This window comes from Macrosteles quadrilineatus, unplaced genomic scaffold (genome assembly GCF_028750875.1).
Source record: "Macrosteles quadrilineatus isolate MER2022 unplaced genomic scaffold, UCM_ALF_1.0 Scaffold_2__2_contigs__length_208266976, whole genome shotgun sequence".
In the NCBI taxonomy this organism is placed as follows: domain Eukaryota; kingdom Metazoa; phylum Arthropoda; class Insecta; order Hemiptera; family Cicadellidae; genus Macrosteles; species Macrosteles quadrilineatus.
The window spans coordinates 186,485,864-186,502,280 of NW_026542595.1; the positions used below are offsets into that span (position 1 = coordinate 186,485,864).

Sequence of the window (16,417 nt, forward strand, 5' to 3'; positions counted from 1 at the left end):
ATATACGAGGAGGCTAATTGATTTGGTGCACAGTATACACGAGGAGGCTAATTGATTAGGTGCACAGTATACGAGGAGGCTAATTGATTTGATCCACAGTATATACAAGGAGGCTAATTGATTTGGTGCACAGTATACGAGGAGGCTAATTGATTTGGTGCACAGTATATACGAGGAGGTTAATTGATTTGGCGTCCGATATATGAGGAGGCTAATTGTTTCGCTCTACAGTATACGAGGAGGCTAATTGATTTGGTGCACAGTATACACGAGGAGGCTAATTGATTTGGTGCACAGTATACACGAGGAGGCTAATTGATTTGGTGCACAGTATACACGAGGAGGCTAATTGATTTTGTGCACAGTATTCACGAGGAGGCTAATTGACTTGGTGCACAGTATACACGAAGAGGCTAATTGATTTGGCGCACAGCATACACGAGGAGGCTAATTGATTTTGTGCACAGTATACACGAGGAGGCTAATTGACTTGGTGCACAGTATACACGAGGAGGCTAATTGATTTGGTGCACAGTATACACGAGGAGGCTAATTGATTTGGTGCACAGTATACACGAGGAGGCTAATTGATTTTGTGCACAGTATACACGAGGAGGCTAATTGACTTGGTGCACAGTATACACGAAGAGGCTAATTGATTTGGCGCACAGCATACACGAGGAGGCTAATTGATTTGGCGCACAGCATACACGAGGAGGCTAATTGATTTGGTTTACGGTATACGGGGAGGCTAATTGATTTTGTGGACGGTATACGAGGAGGCTAATTGACTTGGTGCACAGTATACACGAAGAGGCTAATTGATTTGGTGCACAGTATACACGAGGAGGCTAATTGATTTGGTGCACAGTATACACGAGGAGGCTAATTGATTTTGTGCACAGTATACACGAGGAGGCTAATTGATTTTGTGCACAGTATACACGAGGAGGCTAATTGACTTGGTGCACAGTATACACGAAGAGGCTAATTGATTTGGCGCACAGCATACACGAGGAGGCTAATTGATTTGGCGCACAGCATACACGAGGAGGCTAATTGATTTGGTTTACGGTATACGGGGAGGCTAATTGATTTTGTGGACGGTATACGAGGAGGCTAATTGATTTGGTGCACAGTATACACAAGGAGGATAATTGATTTGGTGTACAGTATACACGAGGATGATAATTGATTTGGTGCACAGTATACACGAGGAGGCTAATTGATTTGGTGCACAGTATACACGAGGAGGCTAATTGATTTTGTGCACAGTATACACGAGGAGGCTAATTGACTTGGTGCACAGTATACACGAAGAGGCTAATTGATTTGGTGCACAGTATACGAGGAAGCTAATTGATTTGGCTCACAGTATACGAGGAGGCTTATTGATTTGGTGCACAGTATACGAGGAGGCTAAATTATTTGGTGCACAGTATACGAGGAGGCTAATTGATATGGCTCACAGTATACGAGGAGGCTAATTGATATGGCTCACAGTATACGAGGAGGCTAATTGATATGGCTCACAGTATACAAGGAGGCAAATTGATTTGGCTCACAGTTTACACAAGGAGGCGAGGAGGCTAATTGATCCAGTGCACAGTATTTAGGAGGGGGCTAATTACTTCTATGGCTATATGGGTAAAGGGTAAATTTACGATAAATCAGGTGTGTTCCTGATATTGCACCTACGGAATTTCCTATTGTTATTTTGCTTCTTTAACAAGTACCCTACTCCAAAGTTGATTCGACTAAAATATTCGACAAGATTCATAGATTACTATTTACTTTTGATTAAAACTTAAATAAGAAGTAAAATACTTTACATATTTTTTGAATTGCACAGGTTATGATTACGGGTTCGTTACTTTCATTCAATGACGGGACATTTAATTCTGCTCATGAGACTAACGAATTGCCTATCCTTTGTAGAGCTATCACGTAATATTTATTAGTTTATTCTGACGATTATATGGATTTTTGTCTGCACATTTGATAATGTTTTTTTTGAATATTTTACCATTTAACATTAACAATCTTAAAACCGTTAAGTAAGCCTACATAAGCAAATGTAGTAATATGTAATTAACATTTTGGCCATACGAACACTACTGTTGTCTAGGAAAAACTATACGACATTTGACATAGAATAATATTACGCTAAATATTAACAAATATGCTGTAGGTACACTTATAAAACAGTCTATAATTTTTGTCCACTACCATTCTAGCTTTTAAAATAAAGTTCAGTCCGTACGTTTCTGCAAAATTAAATTGTGTTTCACTAAAATCATGTTGTTGGATACTTTATTTACTAAGATGAAGTTTTATCCATACTAAACAACCTAATAAAATTGAAAAATACATTACATCCACTTAAAAGAATAGGAATTCGAAGTACTTGCTAGTCAAACACTTAAGTAGAGCCAAGTGAAGTAATCCATAATGCTATGCAACAGTGAAATAAGTAGTCGAAATCGTACCGAACATTTTTGAATAAAAACTTTGAAATCCGTTACACAATTAATCACACGGCAGCTTCAACTGAAATTGAAAGCAAGATCCTATCCGGGGAAGACCTTTGATTAATTGGTGTGATGTCTGTGAGCCCATGAGCCCCTGTTTGCGGCCCACAGGGGGTTGTAAACATATGATAATGACAATACCCCGTTTTTACAAAACCCACAATAAAACCCAAGATTAATGTTGACTTCCGCTAGAGGTGGCTCGCCATGCGGGCGACAAAAAGTTCCCCTTTGAAGAAATTTGTTATTACATCTTTTATCTGTTTTATATTGCACGCCGTGGGTGGATGGTTCTCTAGTTATTTTCAATTAAGGTCCACTAAATCCAGCGCGGGTAGACAGTTGCTTGTTTTCGCCGTCTATTAACGGACATTTACATAAATACATATTCATAACGCGGTTCCAATCGTAATTAATTTGCCACGGTAACAATGTTGTTTTAAATATTTTACGGATTTCAACCCTAATTTATTGGCCAGCGTGTTTGTTGTTTTAATGAGTCTTTGATTGTCCTTACGTTCTCAAATGAACTTACTGATTTATTTGTACATTGATGATTTTTATGTAATATATACAATTTCAATACAGGATTGTTCTATTGCATCTTCTAGTGTCCGAAAATAGACTAAAAACACTCACTCAGTTTAATAAATTCTGAAGGGCATCTTTTTAACATAATAAAATAAGTAGATATCAGTAGCAATTAAACGAAATAATAGGAAAACGTTTTATTTACCGGACATTTTGCAAAAGTAATTTTGCTAACGTCTACTGTTCTACTAACTTTTACAAGTTTTGTACCCACATATAGCGGTAAGGGGTTTTGAAGAACACTTTCACAGGAACAACCAATAACTTCTCAAGTCAGTCAATGTTTGTGGACGATACACAAGTTTTTTATTGCTTTCTGACTGTTGTACCTTACCAATTTTACTGATTTGATACCCGAAACTAGTGTTTATAAACTTATTGATTTCAAAAGAGTTTCAGCTTGACGCTTTAAATACAATAAGTTTAAATTACGCCTACTTTTCGCTAGTTTAAAAGTTTAAATCTACAGATTGACTCGATATAAAAAATAGCATAGCAATAATCTATTCCCTTTGTTTTTGGGTGCCACGGTTAAACCAGGTTGTTAAGAATGTATGTATACCGACATGACAACGCAAGACTTTAAATGCACAATGTAAATACGGTGCAATGACACTATTTTATTTTATTTTTATCCATGAAAGTTTTTGCTGTTACTTATTAAACCGTAGAGGAAATTTTATTGACTTATTTTGATCTATTTTAAGACTTCAAAAAAAATTTCAAAACCTAGCAAAAAATAGACTCGTACATTTTTAAAAAAGTTAGAAAAAAATGTACACACTAAAATTGTTTGAACATCACGCAAATAATTCAAAATAATAGAGAAACTTAGCTTACCTTAAAAAATGTGGTCCGAAAATAGATTAAAGTTCGTACATCCTCAATGAAACAATTCAAACGACAACACTACACTCGCGACTCGCACGACGACTTGCGCGCAACTAAACTAACTTGAGACGCGCGCTCGCTGAGGCACACTACCAGGACAGGAATATCCTTCGTGCGCGCGCACCACACTCTCTCCCTCTCTCTCCATCTCCCCTCTCGCTCACTCCCTAATGAATTCATTCGGCATACCTGGCTGTTGTGTTGTGGTCTACCTAGACCAAGACAGTGGTCTAGCCTCAGGACCGTTACAGGACTATCTAGGATCATAGATTGCAGCTCTTGTTTGGATAGTCTTAGAGTAGTAGAGAGGCTGGTTTATTTTTATTTTTACGTAACGTTTTTTATTTTGTTAGGTGTTCGGAAAGTGTCTCTAGAACGACGTCTTAAGTCACAGTTTTAGGCCGAAAATCGAATAACTTCGTAGTATAGTTTTTGGAAAATGTGAGGGGTGTTAAATTCAAATGCATGTAGATTAAAAACATACCTATATCGGATACTAATGGCAAAATAAGTTAGCAGCTTGCACAAGAGGCGTTGCTATTCCTCATACTTTAGGTTTGTAAGAATCAAGAATCAATGTTATGTTATTTATGTTATATTCCAGTAGACACATGCATGCATTGCATATGGACACGTGCTCAAAGGTAAATATAGTGCATACAAAAATTCAAGTTTTAACAAAAAAGAACAAATAAGTTATAAATCTCATTTAGATGGCACTGCGACGAACAGTGTACAGAAAAAAAACACATAATACAATAATGTAATGTGTATTAATTTTGACCATCATTACAACGCATTAATGTGAAGCAAATATGATTTAAATACTGCCCAAAAACATACAGTAGCCCTTGTGTAACGAACTGTCCAATAGACAAAATGTGTAAATACAATCAATGAATCACTATTATTTTAAAGAAACAAATAGCACTTGTTTCTTAAATACATGTGGTTCTCAAATTTGATTTTTTTTACCTAATTTTGTTGTTCTTACCTCGTTCTGATTTGGACTGAGTTTGTTAAGTTAACGCAGTAAAAAGTTACAAAACCTTGTAAAAATCCTAGAAAATTGCTCATAAACTGACACCATTAATAAGGAAACGCAGCCTTTCAAGAGACAATGGATAAGATCTACCTTGCAACTGACTTGACTAGCCAAGACTAATCCAATTGAAAACATACTTAATAAAAAAACCACAAACAAAGAAACGCTTGTTTGAAGAAAAATTTAAAGCTACTACCTGAAATAATCTATTGACAACCTCAAAATATTGACTACCGAAACATGTAGCAAGTTATTTTTGACACTAAAAAACAGGTCAAGGATTGTCTTACAAGGTACTTTTTTACCATAATTAGTCAAAATATGGTGATCAACTTTAAATAAAAAAAACCTTCATTCTACGGGTATTACTCCCGGTGACCTATTTCCAGAAGAAAAAAAAAACTGTTCTTTGATTTTATAACTCCCTGATAAATAAGTTACAACGATTCTTTCCACCACTCCAACAGAGTGGTTTTACACGTTTTCATTTCAATTTACACCGATAGAATGCGTGCTAAAAGCAACCATTAAAACGTCCAGTCATATTTGCTACAGATTCGGGATTGATTCCACAAGGATATGACGCATCGTTTTTTAGAAACAATGTGCTAAAAGGTGGGCCGTTTTATATTCGTGAAGTCGTAAAAAGTGAAAGTATTTTAGTTTGAACCGTAAAACCGCAGCTGCACCCACCTTTCTGCTAGGGTGTGGTAAGTATAAACTTAACAGGAAGTGAATATTAATAAAAAAATATCGATCTTATATGTTAACTTAACATCTATGAAAAAGCTGTACTTACCACATAAGAAGAAATGTTTGCTAGTCAGTACTTGAAGTAAGGTATGCATCCTTAGAAGACTTTCTTGTGTATATATTAGGTAACTATTATATCGGTAGAGACAAGAGTAATCGGCAGAGATCGGTAGAGGCAATAGTAATCGGTAGAGACAAGAGTAATCGGCAGAGACAATAGTAATCGGTAGAGACAATAGTAATCGGTAGAGGCAATAGTAATCGGTAGAGGCAATAGTAATCGGTAGAGACAAGAGTAATCGGCAGAGACAATAGTAATCGGCAGAGACAATAGTAATCGGTAGAGAAAATAGTAATCGGTAGAGACAATATTAATCGGCAGAGACAATAGTAATCGGTAGAGACAATAGTAATCGGTAGAGACAATAGTAATCGGCAGAGACAATAGTAATCGGTAGAGACAATAGTAATCGGTAGAGACAATAATAATCGGCAGAGACAATAGTAATTGGCATAGACAATAGTAATCGGCAGAGACAAGAGTAATTGGCAGAGGTCAGTAGAGACAAGAGTAATCGGTAGAGACAATAGTAATCGGTAGAGAAAATAGTAATCGGTAGAGACAATATTAATCGGCAGAGACAATAGTAATCGGTAGAGACAATAGTAATTGGCATAGACAATAGTAATCGGCAGAGACAATAGTAATCGGTAGAGAAAATAGTAATCGGTAGAGAAAATATTAATCGGCAGAGACAATAGTAATCGGCAGAGACAATAGTAATCGGTAGAGACAATAGTAATCGGTAGAGACAATAGTAATCGGTAGAGACAATAGTAATTGGCATAGACAATAGTAATCGGCAGAGACAAGAGTAATTGGCAGAGGTCAGTAGAGACAAGAGTAATCGGTAGAGACGATTGAATTAATACAAATCTTTCTTTATTGATGCAAACTTACGACCTCATGGTCCTTTCTTTATAGTTAACGTGTACAAGATCGGTTAGAGATCGGTTAAGACAAGAGTAAACAACAGAGTTTGGTGCGATCGGCAGATTCGGCCGTGATCGCCAGAGATTAGCAGACCCAATCGTGGACCTGTAGCCGTACAAAAAGTAATCAACTCAACAAACTGTAAAATTGTTGAAGGGATTAACTTGTACCATTGTGATTATATCTACCTTCTATATTAAATTACACTAGAGACTTGTATACACCTGAACCCTTATCGACAGGTCAAGACACGAATCATTACAAAGAATTCATCACTTTTGTGAGTGAACGTTTAGTTCAGATGTAACATGAGTAGGGTGGGTTTTCAATACGTTTCGTGGCTCAACCTAGATTCCAAGGGATGAAACACACCTGTAGGCCTTTTGATAGGCATTTGTTTGAGAGGGTGTTCCTACAATGCTGCATGTTGTCAAATAACTCTCTCATATTACTACGAGAACTGAACGGGGAGATGTAACCGACACTATACAGGTTAACAGGTGATTAGGGTGTCAGATACGTCAGAAATCTAGAAAATATCTGTTAAAGAGGGAAATGTTAGTTTTTTGTGCTAAATCCTGCAAAATTCGTCTACCATGGAATTCATCAAATTTCTAGCGAGATTACATATTTATAAATGAAAATATAATATTAATTAACAACTAACATTAGTCAAATAAATATAACGTCAACAACACAGCTTAAATGTGATTTTAAATTACTTACATAAGCTGTAACAGTAGATAACAATTATTAATCTTTAATGAACGACCTTTTCCAGATTTCAGCAAATAGAGAACGCGATAATATTAGTTATTTTGTAAACATACCGTCTCCTTCGGCCCTGATTGGCTTATAAACAAATCCAGCCAATAAAATGGCGTTTCCTTACAGGATAATACCCCAATTTGATGTGCTTAGGATAAATTATTGTTTCATACAGTTCCAGTAATATGCTCATGAAGACTATAAAGAACTGTAAAAACTATTTGCTTTAGATACATTATTGTTTATATATATTTTGTATATCTTGCAGTTGGCATTTTTAAACATTGTTTCTAATAGAACAGTCCAAACCCTGGCCTGTACTATCTTATGTCAACCTTTTTGATCGACATAATCGATTAATAACAAATTATATTTTAGTGTGAAATCAATCACATTTGGAATCGAACCTTGCGACCTTCACATTTGAAAGTGAGCACAACAACTCGGCTACTTATACATTACATATACATTAACTATAACCCAAACTACATTTTGAGAAATGTACCCACAATTTGTAAACAAAATTATACGTACTTCATCTATAACGTTTACCTATTATCATTTTCGTAAATTACATAGTTGACCATGAAAGATTTGACGGATCATTTCATTCTTAACAGTGACAGGAGTCAGTTCGCAATACAGTGATACCCTCAAATCAAATCCATTGAGTCAACACGATACAATTCATCGACAAGCCTCGATTACCATGAATTAGTCCCTTCGTCTAATTGCCTTTTAACACCCGTGTATCAGCCGCAGCAAGACGGTTTGCAAGTCTAATATCTATCTCGGCTGCGTCGCCGAAACCCACCTCTAGACCGACGTCTTTACCGTGTTTACTGTCCAATTTGGTTGACTAATGGAATGCTATGCAGTGTTGCGCATGTTAGGCCAACGTCACAGTTATATACGGCGACCGTATGTTAGTTAGTCTACAGGAAACGACGATAACTTGACGCCGTCTTATGGCTTGCATGGCTCACAACGCCAGATGTCTCTTGTGGAGGAATCAATTATTTCTGTTGCACGTTGGAGGTGTATTTACGGATTATGTAGGTTGTTTGCTGTATAATTAGATTGGTTATGGGTTATTTACGATATAATTTTTGTAAGCAGTAGCTTTGTTTATCCACTAAATTTAAGAGACTTGTTTTGCCAAGGTAAATTCGACCTCCATGATAAATTGTATGTTAAATTTGCTTTTTCTGACACATATCTGGCTAATTCTTGTAGTTTGTTCAACTATCTTATGTAGCCTAACTAATTTATCTAACTTGTTCCTTTATATTCTGAATTTTAAAAATTAATTAACTCATACTAAATATGGTACAAGGGACAGAAACATGTCACAACAGATGCATATATTTTCGTTGTTGCATAATAGTTCTACAATTTAGTTATTACAATTCATTTTTGGCAGAAGAAATATGTGTTATTCAGAAACTTTACATAGAACTACAACCTGTATTACACCCCATCCCCTCTATATAATGCTACATTTTACCACAAAGTGATCAAAACGATTTCGCAACACATCCCTAATTATATCCATGGTTTAATGCCAGTATTACATCTGGTTTGAATTTTACACCACTGTTTTTTTACTAAGTACTGCAAGGAAACAAAATATCACCACAATTATTTGATGGTGGTTTTTGAAGTAAAAAAGTATGTATCTTACTTTGCAATTTCATTTACGATTCCTTAGACTATGACTTGTAGACATGTCGAAATGATAACTTCCCTTATCCCCGGCTACTTAATTGTTTACTACCTATCAGACAATTTGTTTGGTGACCACTACAGGATGTGCAACTGCAACAATACAATAGTATGGTATTATCCATAAAGAACAACCAGATTCAAAAACTAATTAATGAAGACTCAAACATTTATGGAAGCACACGGTCGAGAGTGATCGAGAATGATACCTTTGTCAGTAGCCTCGCACTTGACCACTGAAGTGAAACGTCTGACCGGACTTGTCACATGATCTCCTCGGTTTTTGCCAAGACTGCCCTTCGGTAACCCAACACAGAGCATGGGATATGAAACGGGAGCTGGGCTTCACGTTGCATCGTCGCTGCGCAAAACGTAGGCTTTGGAACCAAAGGGTAATCAGATATTCCGCAAGAATCCGTCAAAATCACACTACAGAAGGTTATGGGAAGATGAGAAACGCGTGAACATGTGATATGTAGAGGACTTTATACTTTCCTAAATCTTTATAGTAAAATTGAATCTGAACTGGAAACGTACTGAATATTGTTAATAGATGTGCACCGTGCATGACTAAAACAAATGTTTTAGTAATGCTTCGTAGTATTAAATAATATACAAAAAGTCATTAGTCATTGTGTAATCAAGTAGTCGTGCTTATAACAAAATTCCGACGTTGATAGTAACATGACCAGGGTTTGGCACGTTTTCTTAAGAAACGAAAAATTCCAATCACATAAAACATGTATACCCTTAGAAACATGGGAGTGCCTTTAAATACCAGGTAAAAGAGGTATAATTATAAAATAACTTACAAATTAACAGAAATGCTTTATATACGGTCGACAGTTATTCATCCTCAATATAATCACAAATTTCTCAAAGCGCTATGAACAGTCCAAGTGAGTTTCAAGTGGACTAAAAAAGTCAGAAAGCTCGGTTCAGCAAAAGTGCATTATAATGCTACAGCCATTGTTCAGCGAGAGCCAGCATTCATACATGGGCGTACTTTCTCCCTGAGTACTTAATAGAGATGCGACCATTACAAAGTCATTTCCCACCAGGGGAGGTACTCAGACATCGATTATTACAAAGGGAGACCGAGAAGTCGAGGCAGGTCGCTTGGGGCAAAGAAATAGTGTAGGCTAGTAGGTAGTATACATAGGAGTAAAGTAAAGGTAGTATAGCATTTACAGTAAGTTTGAACAGCATGGAAACAGGTCTTTAAAACTACCAACGTTTGAAGGTAGAGTGACTATCTTTCGGTCAACTAAAAACCTCAGTCTTTCCATGTTCCAATGCTGAGTCTACGGGTTCAATATCTCGATCGATTGAATAGGCTACATGTCATCAAGAATTTCTTTTTTTTTATTAAATGTCAATGTTCTGACATTAGTATATGAATTGTGTAATCCAATCACAAGTGTGTTGAAATATAATCCCAAGGTTTAGAAGATAATTTTGGCGACTGTGTCACAATATGCTAAAACCAGGTGCAATTTTTGCTAGGAAATTAGTAAACACAATTATTGAGGTTAATATTAAGACAACTAATATAATTAGTAACTAGAGAAAGCACTAAAAAAAAAACAAAATAGAAAAAAAGGAAGCCTATATAAATCTCATAAGTATTCCTCGAGAGTTTAAATCTTTAGTTTTGCTTAAACATACATTGGAATGCTGTTACTGAAGTAAAAGCCCAACATTTAAACGTAGTGAATATTTAAATTCTCCTTTTTTTTCTGTTTGATATTAAAGCACATTTAAATATATCAACTGTCAATCTCTTAAATGAAAAAGATTCTCAGCTATCGTAAAAAGCAACTACGATTAAATCATAAAACAGAAAAATAAGAATTCAGAGATTTGTTTTTACTTATTCTTAAAGCATTTCTGAAGTATAACCCTGTAGAGTAAAAGGTTTTGGCCCTTGATTTTCACCTTTGACTTATCTCATCTACACTTGCAAAATGAACAAAAATAACCAGGACTATGTAGGACCCAGTTGTATTGAATCACGTTGATATTAAATTTTACATCACACTTTTTGAGTGTTGAAAGTATGTGTTGTAAGTTGAAACTGTTACGTACTCAATTAGGTTTTATTTTGTGGATGAAGGTGTTTGAAGCTGTCATTCAGCAAAAAACTGTAACAGAATCGCACTTTTGAAAACGCTGACGATATAAATCAGAAATGGAAAACGGATTTACCATTTTAAAATAAAATACTGTGCACACACTAACAGGCAGTACTCAATATTTGCACGACTGCTGCGATTGTTTGCAATCATACACAAACATAGGATTGTTCAGCACAATATCACTCTCAATGTTTACATACAACAACATGATGTTGACTCTCAGATTGCTGACGTGTTGATCCAGAGCCACTTGACCGTTTAGTAAATTTGTTCATCACTCCACTCTGATTTGTTCACCATTTTGATTTTATCACAGACTATAATAAACTTATCGCAAACAATTGGATGACACAGCTGATGTACAATTCAGCAATCAATTATAGTAGAACTAATGTAAATTTGTTGTACTTATTTGAATTATACCTTGGAATCAAACTAGCGTACCTTCAGATTTGATGGTGAGCACTATAACCACTTGGATACATACGCATCTGGAAATGGGCCCACAGAGTGTATAGCCATATTTTTGGCCAAGTGAAAGAAAGAAGTGCTGCTTTAGTTTTTAAAAACTTATCCAAAACCATTGATCTCTGTCAAGAGAAATTTTTTTTTAGTGTCGCCAACACAAATCCAGGATTTTTGTCTATGAATTTTAAGACATCCCATAAAATCGTGGTCGTTTGCAGTAGGCCTAAGGAATTTAACACCACCAGTTTCTGATTAGTTTTCACATCCTTTACTATTATGAAAACATAGTAACCCAATATAAGTAGGCCAATATAATGATTGTGCTTTAAATCAGGTTGAGAGTGCTAAGGGACGGATTTATTTATTACTGTATAAATGTAGTTGGCATCTTGTGATGCCAAAATGCAAAATAATCCGTCCCTGGGTCAAAGGATACTTATAATTCTCTATGATAAATTTTTCCAAATGAGAAAAAGTCTTTTGCTATGCAAAATAAAGACCCTGTATTATAATTACCCAATGGTATTGTACAAGGGTGGGCACTTTGGGGATACTACTGTTCCAGTGATAAGTCACAGGAATTAGATCTTAGAAGCCTTGGTTAAAATCTTGCCAATGGTTAATTGTTTTAGCTAACGCTTTAGCTTTTTTTTTGGGTTAGGAATCGTCTTAAACTCATGTAGGCCCTACCTCCAAGGGGAAAAATGTCCTCAGTAAAAGAAAAAACTGTTTATATTACAAGAATCTCTCCACTATGACTTGGATCACAGGCTAGTGTAGACTATTGTCAACAAATCTTGGTCAAGAAACAATTAGAACTGCAACGACGAATCATGGAGCCCATTCTAGATCTGGTTGAAAATCGGCTGTTGTCGGAGCTAGATTATTATACAGCTATTAGACTTGCAAACAGCCTCAGAGTTTATTGGCGATTGTTGTAGCGCCAACTGATCCGTTTACTGATTGTTTCTAACTAGGTTCTGATGAAGGGAGGGAAGCTTTCTTCATGCCTTGCGACATCCTCGACATGAGCAAGGCATCATCCATTGTGGCGAGGCATTAATGTGGACATTAACTACAATAGTATTGCTATGTGTTAAGTGGGCGTTAGTGTGAACTTCTGTTATTACAAGTAATGTCCGTGATATTGTTACAAAAATATTGGAATCAGTGGAATGTATTATCTTAATTTTAATTGAAGGATAAATTTTTGAAGTATAATCTACTAGATAAGGCTTAGTTTTCTGGAATTAGTGTTATATATCTTCTAGAATTACATGACAAAATGCTGGTATAACAAAGGTACCTGGTATACTTTTTTTAATTGCTTGACAAAACACAGTCCTAATCACAAGTATAAATTAAAAGATTCTATGAATATATTTCTTTAAATACGAGGTGAGCAACAGTATGCATTAAAAAACCCCTAATCGTTCATTTAACATAACAATATTTTATTTTGTGTATTACCTTCCGAATTACTTCACAAATTATATACAAGAGGTTAAGTTATCTTTATTATGGCCCAAGTAGTTTTTAAATTGCATAAATTATAATTATAATTATACATTCTAAAGTCTTCTGTAGGGGCAGCAAAAATTGTAAAAATCCATAGCCATACAACTTAATACAACACGGTGGCGGGTACAGGGTGTAGGTCTAGACTCTCACCCCTGTACTTAACGTTAAAGTACAAAAAACAAAGCATCAAAGGAAAACTGGTGTCATGTTTTAGACCTACACCCTGAACCCACTGCCGTGCTTGTAATATGTTGAAATGGCCATGCATTTTACAGTTTTTTTGTTTATGTATATGTGTTTAAGACTCATGACGACCTCCTAGGACCTCAAACTTGACCAAACCACCATATACGTTGAAACCGGTCGCCATACAGGACGACTTTTAGGATTACTTGGACAGAATAAAGGTAGCTTAACATCTTGTATAAAAATCTCTGTCCCATAAACGATTTCAAACTAATTACACAGACATAATTTGAAATAGAATGAAATAGTCATAGGCCTAGTTTTTTTCGCTTGGACAACCCAGTGTTATTTTTGAGGCTTAGTTTATTTTTAGTTTACAAAGTTTTTCAAGCCATAGTATTATTCTTATAATTTGTAACAGGGGAATGACTTAGCCCCGAGTTTTTTCAGTTGATATATGCTGAGAGAGTTATGTAAGGTAAGTCTTTTTCTTAGAGAGCTTTATTAATTTAATGGCAGATCACTCTGGGTCAACTATCGATACACCGCTTGAATCGAAATAGTAACCTTCAGATTCAATGGTGAGTATTATAAACCACTCGCATAATCAGACCCCAAGATGTTTGGAGTAAAAACCATACATCCATACATCTTGAATTAGACCAGCCTACGACATTTTAGACTTGAAAATGTTTCGAAAACCAAGTCAATACTGGTTGTAAAACAGAACTGCAAGACTTCCCAAGTCCCAATCAGCCAAAGCACCCGCTTAAAACCCCTCTCTTGATTGTTGATTATTTATGCCCCCAATGATCCCATTTTGATAAAGCTCCAAGAGTTATTGATGTCGGGGGACCCCTCGCCGGTTCGGAAACGACTTTGTAACAGTCGCTGTTCTATCAAGTACTCGACAAATGGCTGGCGATGTATAACAATAGTGATGAATTTTTTCTTTCAACATATACGAGAAATTTTACAGATTTTTTTATGATTAATGTCCACTACTTTTTACTATTAACTGAAGAAAATTCTAAATTGTCATTTCCCATAACTATTCTACGTTATTCTTTTTAGTCCTTTCAAATTATTTTTTGTAATCAAAATTCAAACCATTATCCAAATTTTGTTTTTTAAATGTGATAACAAAGATTCTCATAACAAATCTTTAAAGATATTAACGATCCATAAAGGATTTCACAACAAAGATGCAGTTGGATCCATTTTACAAAATCTGATTGATTTGGTGTTTTTGGCTACGTTTTACTAGGTTACGCTTAATATCCGTAACAGATTCAAACAGTTTTTTTGTCAGGAAATAGACCATATCGCCAAAGAGTTTCCTTTATTAAGTCTTTGTTTCATAAATCTATAAAAAACACTTTAACTTTTTACTCATCAAAAATCATCAATAGTAGGCCAAAAATCCACAAAACTACTACTAGGTTATGTCCAATATTGTTATAGTTTTACCATTATCAACTGAGATAGAGACGCAGCCTAGGTGCGTATCCTCAAATATGATTGAAGGATGAGTTTAGAATACAGGAAAAATGTTTCTGCGTAACTTTGTTACTTACTAAGGTAAGCGGTTTTCATTAGCATAGATTATATATTTAAAGCCCAACGATCAAGGACAGCTGGGTCCAGTTTCCGAACCATCTAAAAAGCTTCTGGCTTTTCTCAGGATCGATTTTGGCAACCTTTTGATTGCCAGACAAAACGCTATAACTACTCAGCTACCCAGCCAAAGGACACACTCGGACTGATCATTCTCTCCGGCTGAGATATCCCAATGTAAATCGCCTCGCTTATATCAACCTACGCACATTGACGTGTGATTACTGTATTTACCCGTCTATTAAGTATTTACCGCCAGCCATTGTCAAACGCCTAATGCCTAATGTCTAACACAACCTCTGTTATATTAGGAATGGTCTGGGATAACACCGCATTGTTATTCCAAACCTCCGCTCACGAAACCGATGTTGAGAATACTCACGGTTTCATTTTATCATTGAACCTAACAGTTGTTGTTACAAGCGATATGTATTGGTGTATTTGACATTTTTATTGGTTAAGTTTGCTAGTTTTTTTTCATTAAACTTGTATTGGTTGTTGCCCTAGATTAGATGCATTCATGAACAACATTAAGCGTCTTAAGATTCATTCTGATTCAATTACTTCTATAAATATATTTCACAGTGTGGGTTTGATGGCCTTTTTGATTTATTCTAATTCAGATTTGTTAAGTGAAATGCACAAAAAATACGTTATTTTCTTGGAATAAAACTCATTTTAGCCTTTTCGTAAAATAAAAATTGGTCAGCTACCTTATAACATACTGCCAACTTTCACAATAAATGGGTAATAAACACAAACGCCAATATTGGTGTATTATTATGTCATACACAATATTTTTTGTAAAATGTTTTAATGGTCTATGTATAAAATATTTTTCCAATTTTTTTTTCACATTCATAAAAAGGTTTTTCTAGTTTTGAACGCTACACAAATTTTTACATTTTATTTAACCAAAATCTGTCCAGGTCAAGTGTAAGAAAGGGGCCATGTGGGCCACCTTTGCCCAAATAAAGAATTTTTTCATTTCATTTCAAACCTTTCTCCAAACAACGTCAGAAGTGCGTACGATTCGACCAAAAAAAGCTGTAGCTAAATCTGAAAAAATGTTCGCTTTTAAGAACAATGCTTTCACCGTTACTTGGTACTTACGGCGAGTCGGGTTCCAGGTCCTTAAAAGCTTGAGTACAATACGTTTTACCATTGTACGGCCTTCTTAAAAGGGATT

The 16,417-nt window shown here is 35.6% G+C and overlaps 1 protein-coding gene across 1 annotated transcript in view; it reads right to left on the reverse strand.

The window, feature by feature from the left end:
* Positions 1-4,086, reverse strand: part of LOC128986374 (netrin receptor UNC5C-like) — a 79,570-nt gene extending 75,484 nt beyond the window's left edge. The window contains exon 1 of the mRNA XM_054406724.1: positions 3,963-4,086. The gene's annotated coding sequence lies outside the window, so the exon portion shown is untranslated. The remainder of the gene's footprint in view (positions 1-3,962) is intronic.
* Between the last annotated feature and the right edge of the window lie 12,331 nt (positions 4,087-16,417).